Source organism: Protopterus annectens, chromosome 16.part0 (genome assembly GCF_019279795.1).
Source record: "Protopterus annectens isolate FY-2018-M chromosome 16.part0, PAN1.0, whole genome shotgun sequence".
Lineage (NCBI taxonomy): Eukaryota > Metazoa > Chordata > Ceratodontiformes > Protopteridae > Protopterus > Protopterus annectens.
The window spans coordinates 316211504-316237349 of record NC_056750.1 but is presented as its reverse complement, the minus strand read 5'-3'; the positions used below and the strand labels follow the sequence as shown (position 1 = coordinate 316237349).

At 43.4% G+C, this 25846-nt stretch overlaps 1 protein-coding gene across 10 annotated transcripts in view; it reads left to right on the top strand.

The window, feature by feature from the left end:
• The window catches only part of CAMSAP1 (calmodulin regulated spectrin associated protein 1), a 1635252-nt gene that overhangs the window by 646065 nt on the left and 963341 nt on the right, over positions 1–25846 (top strand). The gene's annotated exons all lie outside the window — the stretch shown is intronic.

The following is a 25846-nucleotide window of genomic DNA, read 5'->3' as shown; positions in this document are numbered from 1 at the left end:
CTAGGCTACTGACCCTAGGGCCCTTACAAACCTAGCCAAGTTTTACCCTTATTTCCACAGTCAGCACCTGTCACCCTGTTCAAGAGAGACATAGGTGGGACCCCTGGGGTAAATTTACAGTTACCCATCCAATCGTCCAGATTGCGTTTGAAGAGGGTCAATGAGTGGCTCTGCTTGATATGAAGTGGGAGTCTGTTCCAAATGTGTGGCAACCTCTAGGAGACAAATATGTCCCTCCAGCAGGTTCTGTTAATGTCACATACCAGGTTAAGGCCATTAGAGTGAGTAACCTATGCACCATTTGACTTGCGGATAGGCAGTATTTCCAATAAAGCAGGATCATAGATTGCCTTTTATACAAGGCAGAGATCCCATCTAAGTAGTCTGTATGAAACAAAATAAAGTTGCAGTGATTTCAATCTTCATAGGAAAGATATTGGTTAGAGTTAGAGATCAGTTAGTGGCCTGAAGAGGGAAGAGTACAGGGAGGTTATAACTTCTTTTTTTCTGTAGGCAATGCCATTACTTATGAGATGAGCAATATAGAATGCCCTTCTTACCACTGTGGAGATGTGGTGATCAAAGGTAAGGTTGCTGTCAACTTGTGTGCCCCCATCTTTCACTACTGAGTGCGTACTTAGGCTGCTGTTATCGATGTGGTAGTTAGCAGGAACATCACTGTTACTGAAAGGGATGATAATAAATTTTCATTTTTTTGCATTGAGTTTAAAGCTATAACTTTGGCACCAGTCATTTGCTTGTGTAAGAGCCTCTTGTAGGATGTTGACATTGTTTGGAGATTCTGTGATCGCTCCCAGTTTGCAGTCATCAGCAAACTTTGTCAGCCACAGATCTTTAGTTTTAGCTTGCACTTTGGAGAAATAGATTCCAAACAGTAGAGGTCCCAGGACTGATCCCTGTGGAAAATCACTGGTTACAGGTCTGCTGTTGGAGGTGGATTCCTGTATTTAACTATATCGGTTCTGTCAGTGAGCGACCCATTTAATGATATACGGGTTGATACCTAGCTGGGTGAGTTTGTCAATTATGTCTGAGTGGGGGATAGTGTCAAAAGCCTTGGCTAAGTCAGATGACTGCAAACTAGGAGCCATAATCGAAACTCCTAATGATGTGGACAAACTACAAAAGGGCCTCAATGAGACAGATACCTGGTGTCAAAGCCATGGCCTGAAGCTCAATGCCAAAAAGTGTATTGTCATCCCCTTTGGTAAAAACTCTGTACCCATGAACTACCACATAGCTGGTAGTCTACTTAATGCCGAAAATGTGATAAGAGACCTTGGGACACAGGTGGACAGTAGTCTCTCCTTTGATAATCACATCGCCGCAGTGGTCAGGAAATCCTTCTACGTGGCTCATCTCATCACAAAAGGATTCTCATCCAGAAAAAAAGAGGTCATTGTTCCCCTCTACTCATCACTCATTAGACCCATTGTAGAGTACAACGCCCCTTTTGGTATGTACCTCACAAGACATCTACAACAACTGGAAAGACCACAGAAATACCTCACAAAGAGAATTACTGGCCTCAAACATATGCCCTATGCAGACCGTCTCAAAAAACGACAGCTTTACTCCATCGCATATCGCCTACTCAGGGGCGATCTCTGCCTAACATACAAAGCTATGTCAAACCCAGAGCTGTTGGACATGCTCCACTTAAAGAAATCCCAATCCCTTCGAGCTACACGCTCTAGGGACCTTAACCTTATCACCACAATAAACAGAACATGCTGGAGAGATAGATTCCTGTCCCAGAGACTTCCCATACTCTGGAACAGACTACCTATCTATGTCAAACAGAGCTCCTCATTAGCACTCTTCAAGAAAAATCTTGATGATCGGATGGGAAATGGGAAATTCACCCTGGGGATCACTTCTGTGGCTCTGCTCAACAGGGGCACAGGAAAATAATTTTCTTGGGTGGCAAAAGCCAGGGTACATTTTTTAGCTAGGCTTGTATGGGCCCTAGGGCCGATAGCCTAGTACCTACCTATGAACCTATAAGTAAGCCTTATAACTTGGTAGCACAGTCTAGGGGGAGGACAAGGTTTTGGCATGACTTTGGTGCTGGAGATTCTGAAGCTGTCCACATCTCTTGAGTATAACAGTACTGCTTGGAAGTCTGTCCTGCTGTTATAATGCACTGTTATGCTGACCTTCCCTGAAGGAGGAAGTGCAGCTTTATGTTAAGTATAAATGTTTGTTTTATCCTTTGTTGACCAGGTTAGTGCCACTAGGCTGGTGGCCTCTTTTCAGGGGAGACTTGAGTTGGCATTTTCCTACTCTTATCAATAAGTGCTGTAGGATGATCTATATCCACCTGAGCTACAACCAACTCAGGTAGGTGGAACCTTGGTATAACATCTCATCCGAAGGATGGACCACTCAGGAGTACAGCATCCCTTAATGCTTCCCTTCAGTGTTTGTAATGAAAAATAGCTCCAGTCAACTGGGATGAAATTAGAACCCACAGCCTTCTGATCTTACAACAGCAAAGGCAAGTGGGCTACCCGCTGAGCCACTGACTTGAAGAACTTTGTCACCCATGTATGTAACAGCAGATCTTTGAGAAGTTGTCATTGTAACATTACCTGCTGTTTATCCCCCCTTAAGAATTTTACATAGTTAATTATAAACTGTTTCATGGTTATTTGTTTTTACTGTTGCATTATAGTACTTAATTGTTTAGGTTAGTAGCTTGCTACAGTTACAATTCCCTTTGGTATTTGCATAACTTAAAGAGAAGCTGGAGGTCCTAGTAACACGTACTTTAAATGAGCACCTAGCATACATGTCAGGGTTTAGTGGAATACCAGAACAGGACCATTGTAAGCTTTCATTTGAGTCAGTGAATTGCTAGTCAGAATTTTAACAGGGAAGAAGACATGGTAAGTGTTATAAGCAATTATAGTAATAATAGTCAGTCTCTGAAGATCTGTTATTATGGTAAATATAGCTATAGATAGATCACTGTAAAGAATTCCATAAGCTGATTATGCTGCAGGACTGGATCAGTTAGATCTGAAATTTCTAGAGATGGACAAATTTGAATGTCCTCTGATAGGAACTAAGAAGGAAGATGGTCTGTTTCTGACTGCATATAGTATGGTTGGCTTCCAGTACTTGCACAAAGGGGTGTGATGTTCTAGTTTTTAATTGTGTTCTACAGATTAAGGGTGAGACCAGATTATTGTTGTAAAGGTAAGATTTAAGTTCCTTTCCACCAGTCAAAGTCTGTCCATTCTCTGGAGTATGCCATGCTCTGGGTTTCATATGTTTTTGCTGACAACACTATAATCTGATTCTCTAACTATTTTAACATGTCTGAACCCAGAGCCTGATAATTTGCCCAAGTTCAGATCATGATCATAGCTGTCAGTGGCAAAGTTCTTGCATTTGCATGGTTTATGAATCTACCGCTTGTCTGTGTAGCTCTCATATTACCAAACAAGGCCCACATTGGTATGGTCTGTATTGTTTCTTTGAGGAGAATGTCATACACTGCCACCAATGACAGATTTTAGCACTGCTGCTTTTCAGAGCTTTATGAGAGAAATTTTCAGCTTGTATTGGTATGAATAACTTGGTGGCAATTGAGAGTTTCTCATGTGAGCACTGCTGGGATCGTCCACCTTGCAGCCCTAGACAAAAGGTGCATTACCATAAGGACTGAAGCTAGCACAGGTGATCTGCATGTGTGTCCATTTCTAAAACTAGCTTCTGTTCTTTGCAGGTGCTGAGGTCTTTCTTAGTTGTGAGGAATCAAGCCTGCACTGGGTGTCTATATTGGTGGCACAAGAGGAGATGAGATGTAGTGTACCCCTTGCAGCCATGTTGAAGATCCATTGTTCTTAAGTCACCAATCTTTAGTTGATTGGCTGAAGTCCCAACCTTATCATTCTAATCCCAGGGTGTGGTCCCTAGAGTCACATACTCACAGATTGAGATAACTCAGGGGGATTATGACTGAACACCTCTAAGTTAGAATCCCGCCTAAACATAACAATACCGCATCTTGGGTCATCCCTCCCTTCCTCTGTCCACATCCCCCCAAGCCCACCATGACAGGGTCATTCCAAATTGAGAAGATCTGTTGATTTGTTTTGCACTAGTGCTTATGGCAGTAGATTTAGACATTGAGATGGTATTTAAAATGTGAATAGTTTGAACTGTGGATGCAGGACCATACTCTTAAGGAATGCAATCTGATACTGGCAGTAGGCCCAGTAGACGTTTCTCTCCCATGTGCTGCTCTTTGCCAAGTGTGTGCTTGAATGTTCTCTGTTACCTGATGCACCGCATGCATTATTTGAATGCATAAGACTGTGAGTATGGTTATACCTGGTGGTAAAAAAGCATATGGAATTCTGTCCCATCTTTTCCATCCTGCTGCTTATTATTCATTTGTGGAAGAAGTTGGGAAGCTATGACTTACTTTCTATGGTGGCAGTCATTAGGGATGCTGTTGAAACAGCCCAGAGGTGACACTGCTCCCACTATCTGTTTACAGTTTCTTTCCTAAGTGGCTAGAATCCCAAACTGAGTGTTGCTGACCTCACACCTATGTGATGACTTTCAACCTATCATAAATCACAGAGATCATAACACTTTGCCACTTGCAAAAGAAGTCAGACCTGGAAAGGGGAATAAATCATATACTGATTGGAAAAACCATAAATATAGTGGCAAGTATAGAGCTTTCTTGTAACAACCTGATGTTAACAAGGCTTTTATGCAGGAATGGTTAAGGAGAGGTGAGTTGAAACCAAAGGATGAGAGGCTAATAATGGTAGTCCAGGACAGTGAACTTGCATACACATTAGTTTACAAACTCCGTTGAATGAGTAGTAGAAAAGACAAATGCAGATTCTGTTCGAAAAAAAAAAGAAACAAATGGAAACCGTTGCACATCTTGTTGCTTGGTGTGATGCACTCATGACAATGAGCCTGTATATTGAAATGCATAATAATGTGGTATGACTGTGGCATTGGGGATTGTGCAAACTGTACAATATAGAAGTACCCGAGAAGCATTGAAAACATAAACCACAAAGCGTCATTGAGAATTATGAAATGTATACTACATGGGATCACCCATTACTGGCAGTTCAAAAACAAATGCATGAAAACCATATGTAGTAATGTGTTAAAAAGACAAAAGTTGCTTTGATCATTGAAATTGATGCACCCTGTGATTACAGTGTCTTATGTACAAAGAGACACAAAGTCATAAAATATTAGGATTTGCAGGCAGAAATAACAGCAATGTGGAGGAAAGATAATAGTAATAGCAGGAATGGATCTAATAAAAAAGACTTAACAGTTATACTGAGATAGGCTAACGATACATATATCCTGGTATGAATTACAGAAGGGGGCACACTTGGGCACATTGTGGGTCTGGAGAAGAGCACTGTTTGCTAACATCAAAGACTGAAACAGTACAAATTTCATAAACTCTAACAATACCCTGACTTAGGAATGGGGTGTATTCCTGCCCTGGCATTAGAAACCCCAAACACTTGGAGAAATTAAACTGGGAGTGACCATTTCACAGCTTATATTTCCTTTCCTTCTAGCAGGTAAGACAGTTGAAAAACTTGAACTTACTGAGATTACGCTTAAGATGGACCTCATTAAGACAATGTCAGGGGTTTTGCAGAGTGGGCATCCACATACTCACTTTAAGATTGACTGTGCAGTTGCTGGCTCTGATAAGTACATGCACAAGATTGTGATTAAGGCCCTCTTCCCTCCAAGGATGAACTTGGTAAACAATAATTTATGTACCCATTTTAAATAGGAAAGTGCTTTTAGTCTAGGCTTTTCGGGACCTGGTTGATGACCACCTAAAGAGAAAATGAGACTTAAATAATGTGGAACTTCTTTTTGACCTATTTCCAAGTATTTGGGGTGGTACATGTGGTTCCTTTTTTGTCTTCTCACCATTCCCACTGATGCCATATCTCATCATAAAGTCTGGGGAAGAAAAACCGGAACATATTTTTGTACTGCTACTTCTAAGCAAGCCACCCAACACAAAAGATGAAGAAGCTTCCTTGCTGCCTAAGTAAGGCACTTAAATATTACATGACTTCATTTCTACTGGCTAAATTCTCCAAGATGATGTTTTTGATGGTCAAGCAACCAACCACACTTGTCTTAGACTGCACAGACCGGAGAATGTTCTGGATGTGTGTGTTTTAGGCACTTTTCAGAGTACTTGTCTTCACTCAAAGAAACCTTTCTGGTGGACTAGTTGACCAGTCTGTCACAGAAGAGCTTTTGGGTTGGCCTAGACTCTGAACAGAGTAGCAGATTTTACTTCTATGTGTTTGTGGCTGTGAAAAGAAAGGATTGCTTCTGTTTCATTGTTGACAGCATTCTCCTCAACAAGCATGTCAGATTGTGAATATAAAAAGTGTACACACCCCTGTTAAAATGCCAGGTTTTTGTGTCATAAAAAATGAGACCACAATAAATCATTTCAAAACTTTCCCCACCTTTAATGTGACCTATAACCTATACAATTCAATTGAAAAACAAATATGTTGGGGAAAAATATAAAAAATAAAAAATGTACAATAAGCTGGTTACATAAGTGTGCACACCCTTAAACTAATACTTTGTTGAAGCACCTTTTGCTTTAATTACAGCGTTCAGTTCTTTAATTACAGCATTCAGTCTTCTTGGGTACACACTTGCCATCAATTAGAGAGACTCTGATTAGCCCCAAATAAAGTTCAGCTGTCCTAGTAGGATTTTCCTGACATTTACTCACTTACCTGCTGCAGCAAAAGCCATGTTTTGCAGAGAGCTTACAAAGCATCAAAGGGATTTCATTGTTGAAAGGTATCAGTCAGGAGAAGGGTACAAAAAATGTCCACAGCATTGGATATACCATGTAACACAGTGAAGACCGTAATCAAAAAGTGGAGAAAATATGGGACAACAATGATGTTGGAAAGAATTGGATGTCCCCCCAAAATTGATGAATAGGCAAGACAAAAACTGGTCAGGAAAGCTGGTAGAACAGTTTATTAAATTAATACTACATCTTTGTTCTCCTTTAAACAAACCCTTGCCCTTTGTGTTAGTTTAAGTTTCTTGCTCTTTTATATTGAAGTTCCTTTCTTGGAAAATGCTTCTTTTGTTAGCCATCACCTCTGATCACAGAATATCACAGCTTCAGACCTTTCTGGATAGGGAACTTTAGGTGATGTTGCTCAAAGCTCAGGTGCTCCTTACGATGGACTTAAATTTTATTCTGAAATTGGTTTCTGAGATATCCCTAATTTATTCCATTTCCTTGTTCTCTGGTTTCCACCAAGGCAAAGAAGATAGTCTTGAAGTATTACCTTAAAATGTGTGAGACTTTAGTAATACTGACCAATTTACCTCCTTTGCTTTGGGAACGCGATGGCTTTAATTGCCAAGACACACTTTAGATTGACTTCATTTTTTGTTTATCGTCATACAACCTGCTGGTAAATAGTTGGTCAAAGATCACTTTATGAATACTTGATCTTTAAGGCACACCACAGGGTTCTGTCCTGGGACCTCTCCTGTTTGGTATCTACTTCTCTGAAGTACAGGCTAACACAGAAGGCCTCTGGCTAATGAAGTTTGCAGATGACTGCAAACTAGGAGCCATAGTCAAGTCCCCAAATGATGTGGACATCCTACAGAAGGGCCTCGCTGAGACAGATGCCTGGTGTCAGAGCCATGGCCTCGAGCTCAGTGCCAAAATGTGCAGTGTCATCCCCTCTGGTAAAAACTCTGTACCCGTGAACTACAACATAGGCAGCAATCTAACACCGAATGTGTGATAAGAGACCTTGGGACCCAGGTGTACAGTAGTCTCTCCTTTGATAGTCACATTGCCACAGTAGTCAGGAAGTCCTTCTACGTGGCACATCTCATCATAAAAGGGTTCTCATCCAGGAAAAAAGAGATCATTGTCCTCCTCTACTCGACACTCATTAGACCCATTATAGAGTACAACGCCCCTTTTGAAATGTACCTCATAAGACATCTGCAGCAGCTGGAAAGGCCACAGAAGTACCTCGCAAAGAGGATTACTGGTCTCAAACAAATGCCCTACACTGACCGCCTCAAAAAACTCCAGCTTTAATCTGTAGCATATCTCCTACTCCGAGGTGATCTCTGCCTAACATATAAAGCTATGTCAAACCCAGAGCTGTTGGACATGCTACACCTAAAGAAATCCCAATCCCTCCGAGCTACATGCTCTAGGGACCTAAACCTTGTCACCACAATAAACAGGACATGCTGGAGGGATAGATTCCTGCTCCAGAGACTTCCCATACTCTGGAATAGGCTACCCATCTATGTCAAGCAAAGTTCTTCATTAGCACTCTTCAAGAAAAATCTTGATGAGTGGATAGGAAATAGAAAATACACCCCGTCGATCACTTCTGTGTCTCTGCTCGACAGTGGCACAGGAAAATAACTTTCTTGAGTGGCGTAAGCCAGGGAACCTTGTTGGCTAGGCTTACGTAGGCCCTTGGGCAGATAGCCTAGTACCTACCCGTGAACCTTCACATACATTATTGCCTTCACTACAATGCCTGGAGTCAGACTAATTTTGGTACTATTGTACTTCATAACCTGACCTCGGGAAATCTGTCCTCGGGTAGTCCTGTGGTTCCTTCCATCATATTGGTTTATTGTTTGGAATTCTGCCTTATCCAAGGAATCATGAAGTAGGTTGCTTGTGTTCAATATTATAGATTTGTAGAGCACGAAGTTCCATAATTGCACTCCAAAATTAGTGGAAAAGATAGGCTTCTTAAGCACCTTTCTTATGTCTTTTTTTTAACAACTCTCACTGCTGTTAATGTATAGGTTCCTCCTAGAGCATTAACAGCTGTCTCATCTCAGAAGCACAACTTTTAAAGGCACTTGTGTTTTCTGCTGCTCTTCTGTTGTGGTTGCTTACTGTGAGACATGTATTACAGTTTTCAGAGCCATAAAGTATTTAATTGGAATAGGTAAAGCTCCATACAGTGCAAAGACTGATGACCATGCAGCTCCAGTCATAACCCAATTGTTTTATGTCATGGATGTCAAGATTAACCTCTTGAACTTTGCTTCTGAGGTGAATGTAGTAACATCTGTGTCTCAAGCACATAACAAGCTGGTCATGATCAGAGACCCAATTTATAATCCTCTGTATTCTTACCATATCAGTTGATTTATAAGACGACTGTTATTTATGGTTGGGGAAAACTCCTCCACTGTCTTTATCTGAGTGGGCATCTTTTCTGTTTAGCTTTGGTTGTTCGCCTTTCCATTAATTAAGGTAAGCGTATGTCAGTTGTTAATAGCACATTCACCTTAAGTTATGGAGTATCAGATGACTATAGCTTTTATTATCCTAGCAGGTACTTGCATTCATTTTCTAGTACTGACACTATTGCAGCGGTAAAAAGGGGATGCTGCAGTCCTGAGGTGCTGTCCTTCAGATGAGACATTAAACCAAGGGCAGTGCCCTTTCTCTCTTGGTTGGTGCTAGCTCAGGTGGATATAAAAGATCTCATTACACTTACTGAAAAGAAGAGTAGGGGAACCCTGATTTCTGTCCTCATGTATAGTCATTTTAAATTGCCGCACTCATAAAAATAAAGAAATGTATAATAAATCACCAGCAGTGCATTTTGAATGCAAAATCTTAATCACAATTTTTATATCTATGGTATCACAAGAGAATAAAGAAAAAGTTCTTAAAACAAAATATTCCTTTTCTTAACTGATCTTATAATAGTAGTAGTTCCCACTATTTCTGTAGCCATATCCCATTTTGTATTGCACAGTAATTCTTCTTATCTGGCACCCCTCTCCCATATTTTCTAGATAGCCCACATTAGCACTGTATCAGTCGCATTCCTGCTGCTTTCCACACAATCTTTAAAATAACCATAATAAATTTCATCTTTGGTAACCCTTACAAATTCTTGATAATGCAGTTTATCTGCTAGTTTGATCCAAAACCCTGGGATTCTGCTACAAGAAAGTAAAATGTAAGTGTGTTTCTTCTTCATTACACCCCTCCACAGAACCACACCTTTCACTTTGTATTTCACCTTCTAACAGTAGTGTTCTTATGAGCTAGTCTTCAGGAAAAAACTCAAGTCTTTTCATTCTGTTTTTAGGTGGTGGTTACTTTCCTTAAGTAAATCACAGCTTTTTACTTCATAAAATGGTTTTAATATTTTGTCTTGCCCGATTCTTATTTCATTAGAAATAGTTCCCTCTCTCTTTGCTCCATTTCCTAATTTCTTAAAGATCTCGTACAACAAACTACAACCCATGTATTTCTTTTTTTTACTTATCCTCCCAGCTCTAACAGTGTTTCTAGACCTGTGGTAAAATGAACCTTTTATTCCTTCTGCCCTCTTTCAGGATCCCAGTAACTGTGCATAGATGAAGTGAAGCTAACTATACCACTGAGCTAATAATCCTAATCTTCATCATTCTTGTTACTGCATATAATCCCCCTTTTTACTAGGATTTGTCTACATCACCATACAGCTATGAATATAATACTTTATAAGTTCTTAAATGTTTGCAGTGTGTTCAACAGTCTCCACTAAAATGCATATATTAAATAATTTTTCTTCTCTGTATTGGTTATCCTCCAAACTGTGTTCATGTATTTCATTCCAAGTCATTTTCCCACTCTTTGTCTTTTATGTCCCTTTATCTTTCACCCAGTACCTTACCTTACGTATTACTAAAATGTTTTGAATTCTATGACTTTCTTCCCATTTCTTTTCTTCTCAAATTTATATCTAGGCCTTTCACCCATAACTTATCCTGTAACAAGTCCATAATGTATTTTACAAGCCTAACTTCTTTAACAAACACTGTGATAGTATGTGTACAATATCGTCACAACCCATTTTCTGCTTCCTACTTCCAAGGTTCCACTGTTTGAATGATAATAATAATAATAATAATAATAATAATAATCAACATTTATTCACTAATCGAAATAATAAAGGACATCCCCCATTCTTTAAGCTAACTTCTGCCCCTGTCCAATCATTTTTCAAAGGACCTAGTATTCTCATATTGTGCACTATATAAACAACTTCTGAAGCTTTCTTGAGACTTATATTTCCTTAATATGTTTGGTAATGTATAATGGTTTACACCGTCATACGCCTTTGGTTCTGTCTCATCTCACTAAGGTATTATCTTTCTCCTTATGTATGATATAGTGCACGCTTCCTAGCTTCTTTACTGTTGTACCTTTGCTACAAACATAAACTGAGTTTTCATGAATCGTGTTTAATACCTCATTCTCCACTACAGTATTCTCCCCAGTATCTTTGCATTTATATCCAACAAAGATATCGGCCTCCAATTTTAGGCATTTTCTCTCTCTCCATTTCCTTAAAATTCTGTAATGATACTGCTTTTCTTGCACATCTGTTAAAATAGTCATACCTTAACAAAAAAAGGCTAAGTATTTCTCACTTAATTGCTTATAGAATGCAACTAATTCATATCCACCAGGAGAACTTGATCGGTTTCTTTTAATATTGTGTTTGATGTCATTTTCATTCATTCCTCAACAGATAGGTCTCTGATCTGACCTTGGATCCAACTTGGCTGCTTTTACCAGACTCAGGGATCCAGCTCTTGAGCTCCCTTTACACATAATGCCCCACTCTCCTGCTATACCTCAAATCTCGTCTGACACCACATTGATCAGATGTAGATTTTTGCTGTCGTGCTATGGAGGTTAACCAGATATTGTTATATCCTTTTTTGTAAGGTTTTTGTATTTGGCACTGCTTTCAACTTCCTTTCTTTACCTTTAAACAAAACTTTCTTGACTTTCTAACAGTTACCTTTTCTTTTTTTCTGCCTTTCTTGACAGGCCATTTTACCCATGGCATGGTACTCTCCCACATATCATTGCTGGTATTCTTTTTCTCTTTCTTTCTGTCTACCACTTTAGGGTGTGTCTCAAATGCCATTGTTGGTATTTTTTTCCTTATCAAAAAAAAAGTCTTTATCTCACTTTTGTGTCTCAGGAAGAATAAGTTAGTTTTTTCTTGTCGATATGGCTGACAAGCCTACAGGCTTTAAGAAGTGCATCTCCTGTGGGCATAAGATCCATAACTTGGATGCCGACAAGGATTGCGTGTATTGTTTGGGCATTGCCTATCTAGATGTGGAGTGTTACACTTGTTCTGGGTTCAACTTCTGTGCTTTGTGTGATAGGAGGAGTAAGGTGGTTTTGAAAGGCCTCCTATTCTCCAATAGTTTTTGCCTTGGCTGGGGCTTAAACCCCATCTAGTAAACCTGACAAAGGGAAGCCTGACTTGGCTCCAAAAAAAAAAGGAGTCCAGGAAATGGACCCCTGATCATTCTCCTCATTCGGCTCCAATTCCTGATCTGCCAGTTGAAGGTCCTAAGACATTGGATCTGTCACGTTCATTGAATCCTACTACTTCGAGGTCAAAGTCTCCTTGGATGTAATCTCCACTTTTCACTCTGGATCCAATATCTGATTGGCTCCATTCACTTTTTTTTTTACAGGGGACAACTAGAAAATCTTCTGGACAACATTCTACTACTTCATCCTTCATGAGGTCTTCTCAGAGTTTATCTGAGGCAGAGGTGGATGGGATGATGTAGAAGTATCTCAAGGCTCAGATTCTGATGGGGGTGATTCTGTCTCAAACTCCAATCAGACTAATGAGCCTGCCGTCCTTGCAACATCATGTCTCATCTCCTTCTCAGAGTCAACAAGTGGTTTCAGAGCCCTCAGATCTGAGATCTTTGAAGATGTCTTTGTCAGATCTGAAGACTGCTTGTTCTTCTACTGTGACCATCCCCTTGAGTAGACCAGGTCCAACCTCTTTGGAGAAGGTTGACATCTGGAGCTGAATCATCGGCACCGGCTCTGGGAGGTTGGGTTTGACTCCAAAACTGTTGGAGTCTATCCTTTCCTCTCAGCATTTTGACATTCAATAGCTTGGCTCTGACTCCCTCCTTGAGGCAGGAATCAATGGGGATCCAGAATTTGGCACAGGTAGCTTCAGCTTTAGTATAACCAGCTGCCGTTTCTCCTGGACCTTCTGCCTTTGAGATTTTGGCGAGGGTATTCTCTATACCCAGAGGGAGGACATCCTACTCTCTTCGGATCCTACTCTTCCTCAACTGACTTTGAGCTTTGATCCTCTCATGTCTATTCCACTGTAACAGCCACCCCCTGCAAGCTTTTAGCTAGCCCTCATCCAGGACTCTCCACTTTCTTCCTATACTTCACCAGACCATACCACTGATGAGGTCCCTAGGAAGAGAATTTGCAAAGGTAGCACCTAGATTCCCCTCAGGAATCTGTCACCGAAGACACTGACTTTGATGAAGAAAGGTCCCCCAGATCTCCACCTGATGTTTTCTCCTTTGGAGAAATCCCGGAACGTCTTAAACATAGCGGTGGGTGGTCCTGCAATACCCCTTCCCAAGAGGAGTTGGTGTTTCTGGAAGCTTTTGGGACTGGCCTGGCTATGTCCATGAGTTGATCGATCTTAACTCTCCCCAAGCATGGAAGGAACCCGATAAAGAGGAACTCATACCTAAGAGGCCAGACAAATTTTAGCTTCTTCTAAAGATAGAGCCCATTGGAGCAAGAGAGTCTGTATAGATGCCATGGAGGTGGCAGCTGTCACTTATAGAGAGCTTTTAGAACAAAGCTTGTCTGTCTCTCCTGCTAATAGGGAGTCCAGGGCTTTAGACAGATTTGACAAGCACATCTATGCCTCCGTGACCTTTGCCCTTCAGTCGCTGAACTATTTGGCATATTTTAACAGATTACAAAAGGTTTTGACCAAGGATCTTTCCAAATCTCTTTCAAGGTCCATGTCTCTGGTGGACCAAAAGAAAGATGTTCTTCATGTTTCACTGTTGCAGTCATCACCTGTGGCTTATCCCTGCTGTGGTAGCCCTCAGTCAGCCTGAATACAAGAGGCATTGTTTTTTTTTCATCGGCTGCAGTCGCCTGTAGTCTGACGTCAGGTTGTCAGTGCAATAAAGCAAGGAAGCCAACGTCAATACGTCAGTCTTTCTTGCTGTAGAGCCCATAGCAGAAGCAGTTTGCATAAGTGCCGGTCGGTCGCTACCAGAAGTGGAATTTCGGCTGAAAACGTCTAAAGCTAAGTACCCCGTTAGGGATCCTTTTGTCTTGCACTAACCGATGTCCGAAAAAGTTAACAATTGTCTCGCCTGTGGAAAGCAGATCCCGCACCAAGACTTCCATTCTTACTGTGTCACTTGTTTAGGCCCAGACCACGACGTCCCCCTTGCCGGTTCTGTGCCCTCATTAATGCGAGAACCATTCACCATAGAGCTCTTTTTGTCGACAGTTATTTTCGTGTTCCATCTTCACTTCTGATATGGCGTCTGTCAGCCAACAGTCTGTGGACATTCCGAAAAAAACGTAAAGATAGAGACAGACCACACAAGGCTAAGCCTTCCGACGACACTACGCTAAGCAGGTCATCAGTTCTCCAGAATTCAGTGAGGTGCTTTCGCAGCCCTTGATGCGCGATTCGATATATATTCAGGCCTCTACCGAGACCCTTTTGGAGTCTGGTATGCCGCAGAAAAGTTCTTCATCTTCCAAGCCTTTGGCTGTGTCTGCCTCGGTTGGGTCCAGAGCCGTGATGCAGGCACCGGCTTCCGAGGAGGCCTTTTGCACTACTGAATCTAGACAAAAACTGACATCTTCGCATCTAACTACCCTTTCTCTCAGACCGACGGATTCTCTCAGGCCTAGAAGCCAGGCCACTCCTAGGAAATCTGCTTCTAGCCACCATCTTGCTAGTGCTCCATCACCCCAAGCACAAATGCTTAAAATGGCGGAGGATCTCATCTCCCTTATCTGGGGCAGTCAGGCCACTACTACTAAAAGGAAAAGGCACCCTTCCCCAGAAGTTATGACATAACAGGATTCTGAGGAATCTGACTATTCAGTTATTGAAGAGGAGCAGCATCCAACTGCTTATGAAGATTCAGATGCAGAGGAATCCATCCCTTTTGCCTCCCCTCCAGATGACCTTTCCTTTGGGGAAATCCTTCACTCCCTCAGGGAACATTTCCAGTGGGAATCTCAGGACTTCCCACAGTCTAAGAAAAGACTTAGAAAGTTTCAGGACCTGCCCCAGCACGGACCCCTGGCCATCCCCCCTATTTTAGAAGTGGTGGATGATTTTTCCATGAATCCAGCTTAGCCCCTGAAGCCCTCCCTCCTGCTTCCAGTAAACATGACAGGTACTACAGAGTACTGGATTCTCACAAATACTTGTACAGAAATCCTGCTGCAGACCCAGACGTCATTACGCAGGGACCTAAAGGAGCTAAGACTAGTTCATAGGTTGGTACTAGGCTGTTGGCCCTAGGGCTTATACAAGCCTAACCATAATTCCCTGGCTATTTCTTCCCACAGTATTTACTTCCCTGGACCCCTGTCTAGCAGGGCAACTGACGTGATCCCCGGGGTGAATTTCCGATCTCTCATCCAATTATCAAGGTTCCTTTTGAAGAGGGCCAAAGAGGCTGTCTGCTCGACATGTATGGGCAGTCTATTCCAGAGTCTGGAGAGTCTCTGGGTCAGGAACCTATCCCTCCAGCATGTTTTGTTCATTGTGATGACAAGGTTTAGATCCCTGGAGCGTATGTCTCTGAGGGATTGGGATTTCTTTAAGTGTAGCATGTCCAACAGCTCTGGCTTTGACATGCCTTGTATGTTAAGCAGAGTTCTGCCAAGAATCCTCTTCCTTCTGACAAGGACTCCAGAGCTCTGGACAGATGGGGTAAAAAAGTATACACCTCTGCAACCTTAGCTATCAAAGCACTCAGTTGTCAGTTCCATATGTTAAAATATCAACAGCACACTTTGGAACAGTTAAAACAGAAGATTGCTACCTTTCCTGACTGTGCCAATTCAAAAGAGTTAGCAGATTTACTGCACTCTGCTTGTCAAGTGGCCAAACACTCATTACAATGTGGATATGGCTCCCTAGAAGCCTCTAGCAGGCAGCAGTGACCGGATCTGTTATTAGGAGACATGCATGGCTGAAGGAACAACCTCTCCCTGATCATGTCAAGTCTAAACTTATTGATGCACCCCTAGATAAGGAGCACTTGTTTGGGGAAAAGCAGAGGAGGTGCTTAAAAAGATGGAAGACAAAGCAAAATATATGCAAACAGTAAAAGATTTCTTTCACGTTCAACCTCCCAGATTCAGCAGGAACTTTCCCTCTAAGCACTGGGCCTTCCCTGCACCTAGCAGACAGGGCCAAGGTAAGTCCCACAGGGACAGAACATCCAGGCCCCTATCCCAGGGCCAGAAGAGAAGCAAACAATGGACCACTTCCGTCTCTAAGGCAGGGAGTTCTAAGCCAACCTTCTATGGCAAAGACTCACAATGACTCCCCCTCCCCCCCTCTGCCCTCCCATCAAAAACTAGGAGGAAGTCTCTCCCTCTTCAAAGACAGTTGGCTTTCTGTAACAAAGGACCAATGGGTCTTAAAGATCATTTCTCAGGGATACAAATTCTCTTTCAGCAAACTCCCAATTCCAAGAGGGTATCCAGACTTGCCTCCAAATCAGTGGGTAGAGGCATTGAAACAGGTCCAAACTCTCATATCCCAAGGGGCAGTAGAACCTGTTCCCTCAGATCAAACGGGCAAAGGCTTTTATTCCAGACTATTCCTAGTTCCCAGAAAAGAGGGCATTTGGCACCCCATCCTGGATCTATCCATTCTGAACACTTCCCTGGTGGTCCCCAGATTCAAAATGCTAACTTTGCAGCAGCTGCTGCCTATGCTAACAAAAAAATGCCTGGCTAGTGATCCTAGACCTAAAGGATGCCTACCTCCATCTCCGCATCAGGGAATCGTGCAGAAAATTCCTGCACTTCAGAGCAGGCTGACAGCACTTTCAGTTCTCTATGCTGCCCTTTGGCTTATCTACTGCTCCCAGAGTATTCACCAAATGCTTGGCCCCAGCCATAGCATTCTGCAGACAGAGAAGTATACAGATTTACCCTTACCTGGACGACTGCCCCATACAGGCAGAGTGCAAAGAAAAGCTGCTCCAGGACCTTCTCTTTGTCAAATCATGCCTATCTTCCCTAAGGTGTACCATCAATGAGAAGAAATCAAAACAAAACCCCCACCAGGAAGATCATTTTCTTGGGAGCTGTGCTAGACACAGCATCCCAAATGGCCTTCCTATCTCCAGAAAAGCAGAGCTTCCTGCCTCTCTACTTTACCCAGCTGGCTTGCAGAAGTCACCTCACTGTGAGGAAATTCCTGCAAGCCCTGGGATACATGGCATCTTGCATCTTTCACATTCCCCTGTCCAGGCTTCACATGAGAAAACCTTTGGTGCCAGCACTCTCAGTCTCTAGAGACCTCTCTCCTTCTTTTCCCATGTATAAGGGCCGAGTTTCTCTGATGGGCAGAGGCCTGTGCCAGGAACAAGTGTCTCCCCTTCATCCTAAGCCGTTCTGGCCAGTCCATCACCACCAACGCCTCAGACATTGCTTGGGGTGCTCATCTAGCAGGCAGGTGCACCCAAGGTCTTTAGGATGCCCAGCAACTTCACTTTCACGTCAGTCAGAAATGAATTATGGTAATACAAAAGGCTCTGACATCCTTCAAACCCCATCTGAGGCCAGGGGTTCTCCTTGTAAAAACAGATAACACCACAGTAATGTGGTACATCACCAAACAGAGGGGGACCCAATCTTACCCCCTGTGCAGGTTAGCCATCTGCCTCTGGCTTACATCCACCTCCATGGGTCTACACCTAATTGCCCAATACCTACCAGGGGTCAACAACACTCTGGCAGACCACCTAAACAGAAACTCACTGGACCCCCAGGAATGGTAGCTCCACAGGGAAATCTTTTTGCAAATCGCTCAGGAGTGGGAGACTCCGGAAGTGGATCTCTTTGCCTCGCACCTCAACCACCAGCTGCAAAAGTTCTGTACCAGGGAGTATCACCTCCTAGCAGGGAAGGTGGATGCCTTGCCCTTCCTCTGGAACTCCTTGTTTGTGTACGCCTTCCCTCCCCTGCCCCTTATTCCCAAGGTACTTATCAAACTAAGGGAGGAGAGACCAAAGGCCATCCTCATTGCTCCATATTGGCCCAGACAGCATTGGTACCCCTTACTGCGCAGCCTGACCTTACAGCCCACCAAGTAGCTTCCCCTGATCTCAGACCTCTTGACCCAGGTGAGGGGGAAGATACTGCACCCAGACTTACAGACTCTCAATCTTTCAGCATGGCTTATACCTTAAAAGCCAGCAAGGAGTCCCTGTTAAACAAACAGGTCCTAGACATCATCACAGAGGCCAGAAGGCCCAGCACCAGAAAATCATACGCAGAGAAATGGAAAAGATTCTGCTTCTGGAACTAGTCCAAAGGGGCCAGTACTTCCCAGCCTTCCATCCCTCTTATCTTGGATTACCTAGCCGAGTTGCTCAATAGTGGCCTCTTTTTCTCCTCTATTAAAATCCATGCCTCGGCCATTTCTGCCCATTACGATTCAGACCCACCCCTCTTCTCTCATACTTTGATTAAGCAATTCCTCAGAAGGGCTTCTAATATCAGACCTCCCAGAAGGCCACCCAAGCCATCATGAGACCTGAATTATGTTCTAGAAAAACTAACCTTACCTCCTTTTGAACCTGCTGCGTCTGCAGAATTAAAATATCTCTCCTGGAAGACTGCCTTCCTGCTAGCTATCACCTCGGCCAGAAGGGTATCAGAAATTCAGGCTCTCATGGCTGTTGAGCCCTTCATCATTTTCCATGCAGACAGGGTCTCCCTGTGGACTAACCCCTCCTTTATGCCCAAGGTGATATCTGATGTGACTCTCAACCAGGCCATACACCTACCCACCTTCTTTCCCACCCCTCAAAACAAGGGAGAAAAAATTCTACACTCGCTAGACATGCACAGACAACTCAGATACTATCTGGACCGTACTAAACCATTCAGAAAAAGACCAACTACTTGTCAGCTTTGCCCCTGGGGCAGAGGGGAAGCCCATTTCCAAATGGATATCACAATGTATCCATTTCTGCTACAGACTACATGGGAAAACCCCCCTAAGTCAATCCATACCCATTCCACTAGGGCAGCCTCCACTTCCACAGCCTTCCCCAGAGGAGTCCCAGGGATATCTTGGAAGCTGCCACCTGGACATCTGTCCATACCTTTACAAAGCATTACCACCTACCTCTTTTTTCTAAGTCTAGGGCAGGGTTTGCTTCTGTAGTTCTGCAAGGCCTGCTGACCCATGCCTAGGACTCCAACCTATCCTCAGCTTTGGGAATCTCCCACAGATGATGATTGCAACAGTCAAACATGAAGAACGTAGTACAGTTGTGTACACTTACCATAAATGTAGATGTTCGAGTGTATTCACTGTTGCAGTCCTGGTTTCCCCCCTCCATCCCCCATATAACATCTTCCCCTAGAGGGACATAAGCTTCCCACGGTGGCTTTTTGCCACCAGAAACACGTTTCCTTATCTTCTTGTGCTTCTGACGGTTAGGACAAGAAAAAGTGATGTAATGACATCTGCCTTGCTTTATAGCACTGACGACCTGACGTCAGACTACAGGAGACTGCAGCCGATGCAAAAAAAAAAATTGACTCTGGTATTCGGGCCGACTGAGGGCTATCACAGCAGGTATAACCCGCAGTTGATGACTGCAACAGTGAATACACTCAAACATCTACATTTATGGTAAGTGTACACAACTGTACTTTCTTCACAACTGCCACATTACAGTGCATCTACAATGTGTCCAGGAGGTTGATCTTTCATGCAGCAGAGGGTACCTCTACAGCTGTGGATTCAAGCATTGTGGTCAGGAAGCAGGCATGGATGCACCTGTGTGATTTTGTGGAGCCCTTCAAGTCTGCATTCATCAATGCTTCTTTTTGTGGAGCCCTTCAAGTCTGCATTCATCAATGCTTCTTTTTGTGTAGCCCTTCAAGTCTGCATTCATCAGTGCTTCTTTTGACGGATCATCTTTCCTCAGTCCCAAAGCTAAGGAAACACTCTCCAGAAGTGAACAAGACTGAAAGACCCTGTCATTGGGATCCATTTTTCTACCCCTCAGAGATCCTTCTCCAGGATTCAGTGAGTTGGTAAAAAGATGTGGTTTCATAAGTCTCAAGGGCTTTCCAGGAATTACTTGGAGATGTTTCTTTCTGGGGCAGAGGGGAGAACTCTTATCAAAGATGCTGTCCTTGTGGCAGAGGTGACCCGCAGAACCAGGGCTTCAGAGATCCTTTCTCTGACAGACCCTACTAGCACTCCTGAATGGTTTCCTGACTGCTGCACAATGGAGGTAGTCGGGGGGGGGGGGGCACTTCTCTCTGCACCCAGAAGATTGGGCAACCCAACCATCTCAAAAGACACTTGTGTCTTTCGGCTTTTCCCGGTTAGGGGTCGCCACAGCGGAACTTCGGTCCACTAATGATTGGCAGTAGATTTTTACGTACTGGCTTGCCGGGCCTAACGCACAACCTTTAACGAAGGAACGCCCATTCATGCATGTCGCTACACAGAAGACGCTCTGAGAATCGAACGGGCAACGTCTAACTGTGAGGCGACAATGCTACCGCAGCACCACCACCGCAGTTGAAGACACTAAAGTGCTGAAAATCATTTCCAGAGGTTATTTCATACCAGTTTCCCACATACCTCCAACAAAAATGAAAACAATCCCAGATGTACCACCCAATCAGAAGGAGGCAGGAGCCTCGGAAATACAAAAGCTACTAGAAAAAAGAGTCATCCAGAAAGTCTCCCTAGACCAACAAGGATCTGGAACTTACTCAAAATTCTTTTTAGTGCCAAAGAAGATGGGGGACTTGACACCAATTCTGGATCTCAACAGACTTTTCATTATGTGAAATACTCAAGTTCCAGATCGTCATGGTTCAGTCCATTTTACATCTTCCTTGAAAGGATGACTAGATGTGCTCAGTAGATCATCCAGTTGAATACTATCATATCAAAATGTACACGTGTTCCAGAAGATACCTGTGCGTGTGGCCGGGAGTCAGCTATTACCAGTTCGGAGCACTTCCCTTTGGCCTTACCACAGCGCCCAGGGTGTTCAGCAAATGCATGGCGATGGTAGTGGCTCACCTGAGACTGCTGGGATTCTGGATGTTTCCATATCTAGACAACTGGCTCTTGTCCACCCCATCCAGTCATCTGTTGATTCAAACGAGGGATTACTTGCTGTGGTTATGTCATCAATTGGGCATTATAGTCAATTACACCAAGTCACAGCTTATGCCTACACAGACCCTGGAGTTCATAGGTGTTGTCTAGACATGACCAACCAGATGTCTTCACTTTCTCTAACAGGAGTTCATACTGTCAGGTCATGAAAGTGGTCTCTCTTTCTTACAATACAGCAAGACTAGTACTCCAGGCATTATGATTGATGGCAGCAGTAATAACTCTAATTTCCTTAGCCAGGGATCATATGTGTGTCCTACAATGCACGCTTTGAGTACAGTGGTCTATTCTTCATCATCCTCTAAGTACCCCAATCAAGATTTCCAAAGTTTGCAAGGAATATCTTTTTTGGTGGCTTCATTCAAAAAAAGTTTCTCAAGGTTGCTTCTTTGTTTTCCCACAGCCAATAGCCACAGTCACCACGGACACCTCCTAAATTGGGAGGGGAGGGGCATTTGTTGGGACGGGCAGTCCAAGCTGCATTGTCCCTGGAAGAGGCCAGTTTGCCCATCAGAGTCCTAGAAATAAGAGCTGTCCTACAAGTGTTGCAGGCTTTTCAAGATGTTTTACCTTCAGGGATGATTGCAATACATACAGACAACATGTCAGTAGTGTGGAATATCGACAAACGGGAGAACCAGATCCTACACATTGTGCGAGAAGCAATGATTGTGAGACACTGGGTGATCTTTCAGTCACTTTTTGTTGGCAATGCCCATACCGGGGAAAACCAGTGCGCTTGCAGCAGACTTGGCAGGTCCATTTTGACACTTCACACACGGTCTCTCAAAGAGTGGCAGAAAATATTTTTTGTCGATGGAGCCAGTCATGCTTTAGTCTTTTTGCTTCTCACCTCAACAAGTGCAGTAGGTTCTTTGCCCTGGTCCCTCCATAGGTGGAGTCACTGAGAGATGCTCAAGTCCATGACTGGCCCTTGGGCCTCCTCTATGATTAGCCCTCATTACCACTAATCCCCATTTCTACATGCATCTTCCTGGAAGAGCACAAGCATACTTATTGCATGCTTTTGGCCTCGTCAGGTCTGGTTTCCCTTATTCTGGCCTCTTCATCTTTATCCACCTTGGATACTGGATCCATGTCCAGACCTTCTGTCTCACCCAACAGGGATGCAACAATCGTACATCAATGACGTCAAGTTGACTGCATGGTTTCTCCAGTTCCAATGATGGCTACACAGTCCAGGCTTTCTTCCTCAGTTTGATAGATTCTTTTATCCTCTCAGAAGCTTTCAACCAGGAAAATTTACAAAAGTAAATGGAAAAGATTTTCAGTCTGGGCTCTTCAGAGGGACCTGAATCCCTTCTCTGTTCCAGTCTCAGCAGTTCTCAAATTTTTGGCTTTCATTTTTAACAATGGGGTGAGCTACTCTACTGTTAAAGTTCAGCTAGCAGCCATTTCAAGTTTTCACTCAGGAGAGAATCATTATTCCTTGGCTTTCTCAAGATTTTGCAAGGACTTCCTTAAATGTACCTTTTTACTTAGACCCCCAGTTAAAGATCCTACACCCATGTGGGATTTGACTGTTCTCTTATAGGCAATTAACTAGCCTCCCGCTAAGATTGACCTTAAGTTCTTGTCCTAGAAAACAATTTTTCAGGTCGCTATAACCTCTGCTAGATGAGTATCTCAACTTCAAACCCTCTCCACAAGACCCCACCATACTTAATCTTCCATGTGGATAGAGTCTTGCTGCACACAAACCCATCTTTTCTACGTAAGGTGGCTTCCAAATCCTGCTTAAATCAGGTCATCTGTTTACCTGTTCTCTTTCACAAATTCTGGATGAGCATTGGCAGCTTTGATTTTGTTTGCACAGAACACTGGATTTCAAAAAATCTGACCAATTGATGTTCTTCGTGTTTCACTGTTGCAGTCATCGCACTTGGGTTATCTGCCTGCAGGTAGCCCTCAGTCGGCCCAAATACCAAAGACTTAGTATTTCTGCGTTGGTTGCTGTCGCTTCAGGTCTGACGTCAGGTCATCAGTGGTATAAAAACAGGCAGCTGACGCCATTGCATAAGTCTTTCTTGCCGAGGAGCCAGAAGCAGTTCGCATGAGTGCCGGTCGGCCGCTACCTGAGTTTTTGTTTCTGAATTGAATTATCCTGAAGTCTTCTAAAGCTAACTACCCAATTGGGGATCCTTTTTTTCTTGCTCTAACCGATGTCAGAAAAGGTTAACAATTGTCTTGCTTGTGGAAAGCAAATACCACACCGAGATTTCCATTCTTACTGCATCACCTGTTTAAGCGCAGACCACGACGTACCTCGCTGTCAATTTTGTGCATTGTTCAACGCCCGTTGTCGGGCCCTTATTGTTACTAAATACTTTTGTTCTCAATCTCAATATTCCGAAATGGCTTTGGTAAGCCATCCTACTACCGATCTTCCAAAAAAACATAAGGATAAAGACAGAGACAGACCACACAGGTCCAAAACTGCCGACGACGCTTCCGTTAAGCTAGTCGCCAGTTCACCGGTACTCAGTGAGGCATTTTTGCAGCCCCTGATGCCCGCTTCAATGGATTCGCAGGCCTCTACCAAGACCCGTTTATAGTCCGGTATGCCGCGAGACTCTTCTTCGACTACGGAACCTGCGGATGTCTCTATGTTGGATGGGTCCGGAGCTGCTGAGCAAGCACCGGCTTCTGAGGAAGATGTTCATCTTGTTACACTGTTGCAGTCATTACAATTGGGTTATCCTGCTGACAGGCTACCTGCAGTCGGCCTGAATTCCAATGTCTAGGTCTGGCGTTGGTTGCTGTCGCCTCCTCCCTGAAGTCAGTGCGCCAGGGGTATAAAAGATGCAGCCGACGCCATTTTCTTCAGTCTTTCTTGCCACGCGGTGCCTGAAGCAAAAGCAGTTCGCAAGTGCCGGTCGGCTAACTCCTGAGATTTTCAAGTTCGAATTTCAGATCCGAAGTCTTCATTAAAAGCTAAGTATCCCATTGGGGAAACTTTTTTCTTGCTCCAGACTGATGTCAGAAAAAGTTAATAATTGTATTTCTTGTGGGAAGCAAATACCTCATAAGGATTTTCATTCTTACTGCATTCCTTGCCTTGGCCCTGACCACGATGTTGCTAGTTGTCTGTTTTGTGTTAGATTTAACCAATGCACTATTAAGCTTCGGTATGATTTTGCATTTCATTACTTTGGCAGAAGATTTAATTATATAATGCCGTCGGAACAGCCGACTACAGGAGTTTACAAAAAACGCAAAGAAAAAGAAAAGGACAGGCATCCGAGGTCCAAAACCAACAACGAGGCTTCTTCTAGGCCAGTCACCGATTCGCTGGTTCTCAGTGAGGTGCTTTCGCAGCCCCTGACCACCGCTACTTTAGAGCCGCAGGCCGATGCCGGCTCCCACGTGGAGTCAGCCAGGCCTATAGAAACTCAAGGTATTGGACCTTCGGAAACCATTCCTTCAGATGAGTCCAGAGCCACTGAGCAGGCATTGGCTTCCGAGGGCGTTTTCAGGCCTACACAATTATTTGTCAAAACGACTTCAACTTCAAAGGCAAAGACTAAAGCAGCTTTAAAGACAAAGAAACAAGTACAACAGCCCCATGGACAGGCCTCCATGCCCAAAAAACAGATGCTCACAATGGCTGAAGACCTGATTACTTTGATCAGGGGTTCTCATCCCCCTCCTGACAAGAGGCCTAGGCAAGAGATAGAATAGGAATCTTCAGATCAGGTTTCCATTTCATCTGATCAGAAATACTCTCTTCCTCCTTATGAGGATTCTGATGCTGAAGAATCTTATCCCCTCAGCTTCTCCTCCTGAGGATTATTCTTTTGGGGAAACACTGCATACCATGAGGGAGCATTTCCACTGGGAGAGCCACGATTATTCAGACTCTAAGAAAAGGCTCAGAGACTTTCTTTACTGCCTCAGCACAGGCCCCTTGCTATTCCACCTGTGCTAGACATTGTAGATGATGTATTTTCAGAGTCCAGTCTGACTCCTTACCTCCAGCTCCTGTTAAGCCAGACAGATACTATAGGGTTCCAGACTCCCACAAATTTCTTTTTAAAAACCTGCTGCTGACCCAGAAACTCTCTCTCAGGGTCCCAAGGGGGTCAAGGCTTCCACTGCAAAAAACCCTACCTCCTCTGACAGAGATTCCAGGGCACTGGACAGATAGGGAAAAAAGATTTACACTTCTGCTACCTTGGCTATAAGGGCTTTAAATTGTCACTTTTGTATGCTTAAATATCAGCAATACATTATGTCACTGCTTAAACAGAAAATGTTGACAAATTCTGAATGTGCAGAAAATAAAGAAATGCAGGATTTATTGCATGCAGCTGAACAAGTTGGAAAGCATACTTTACAATGTGGTTTTGATTCTTTGGTGGCCTCCTGCAGAGCCGCTGTTACGGGTTCTGTCATTAGGAGGCATGCTTGGTTAAAGGAACAGAATCTGCCGGATCATGTTAAAGCAAAATTATTAGATGCTCCATTACAGCATGATA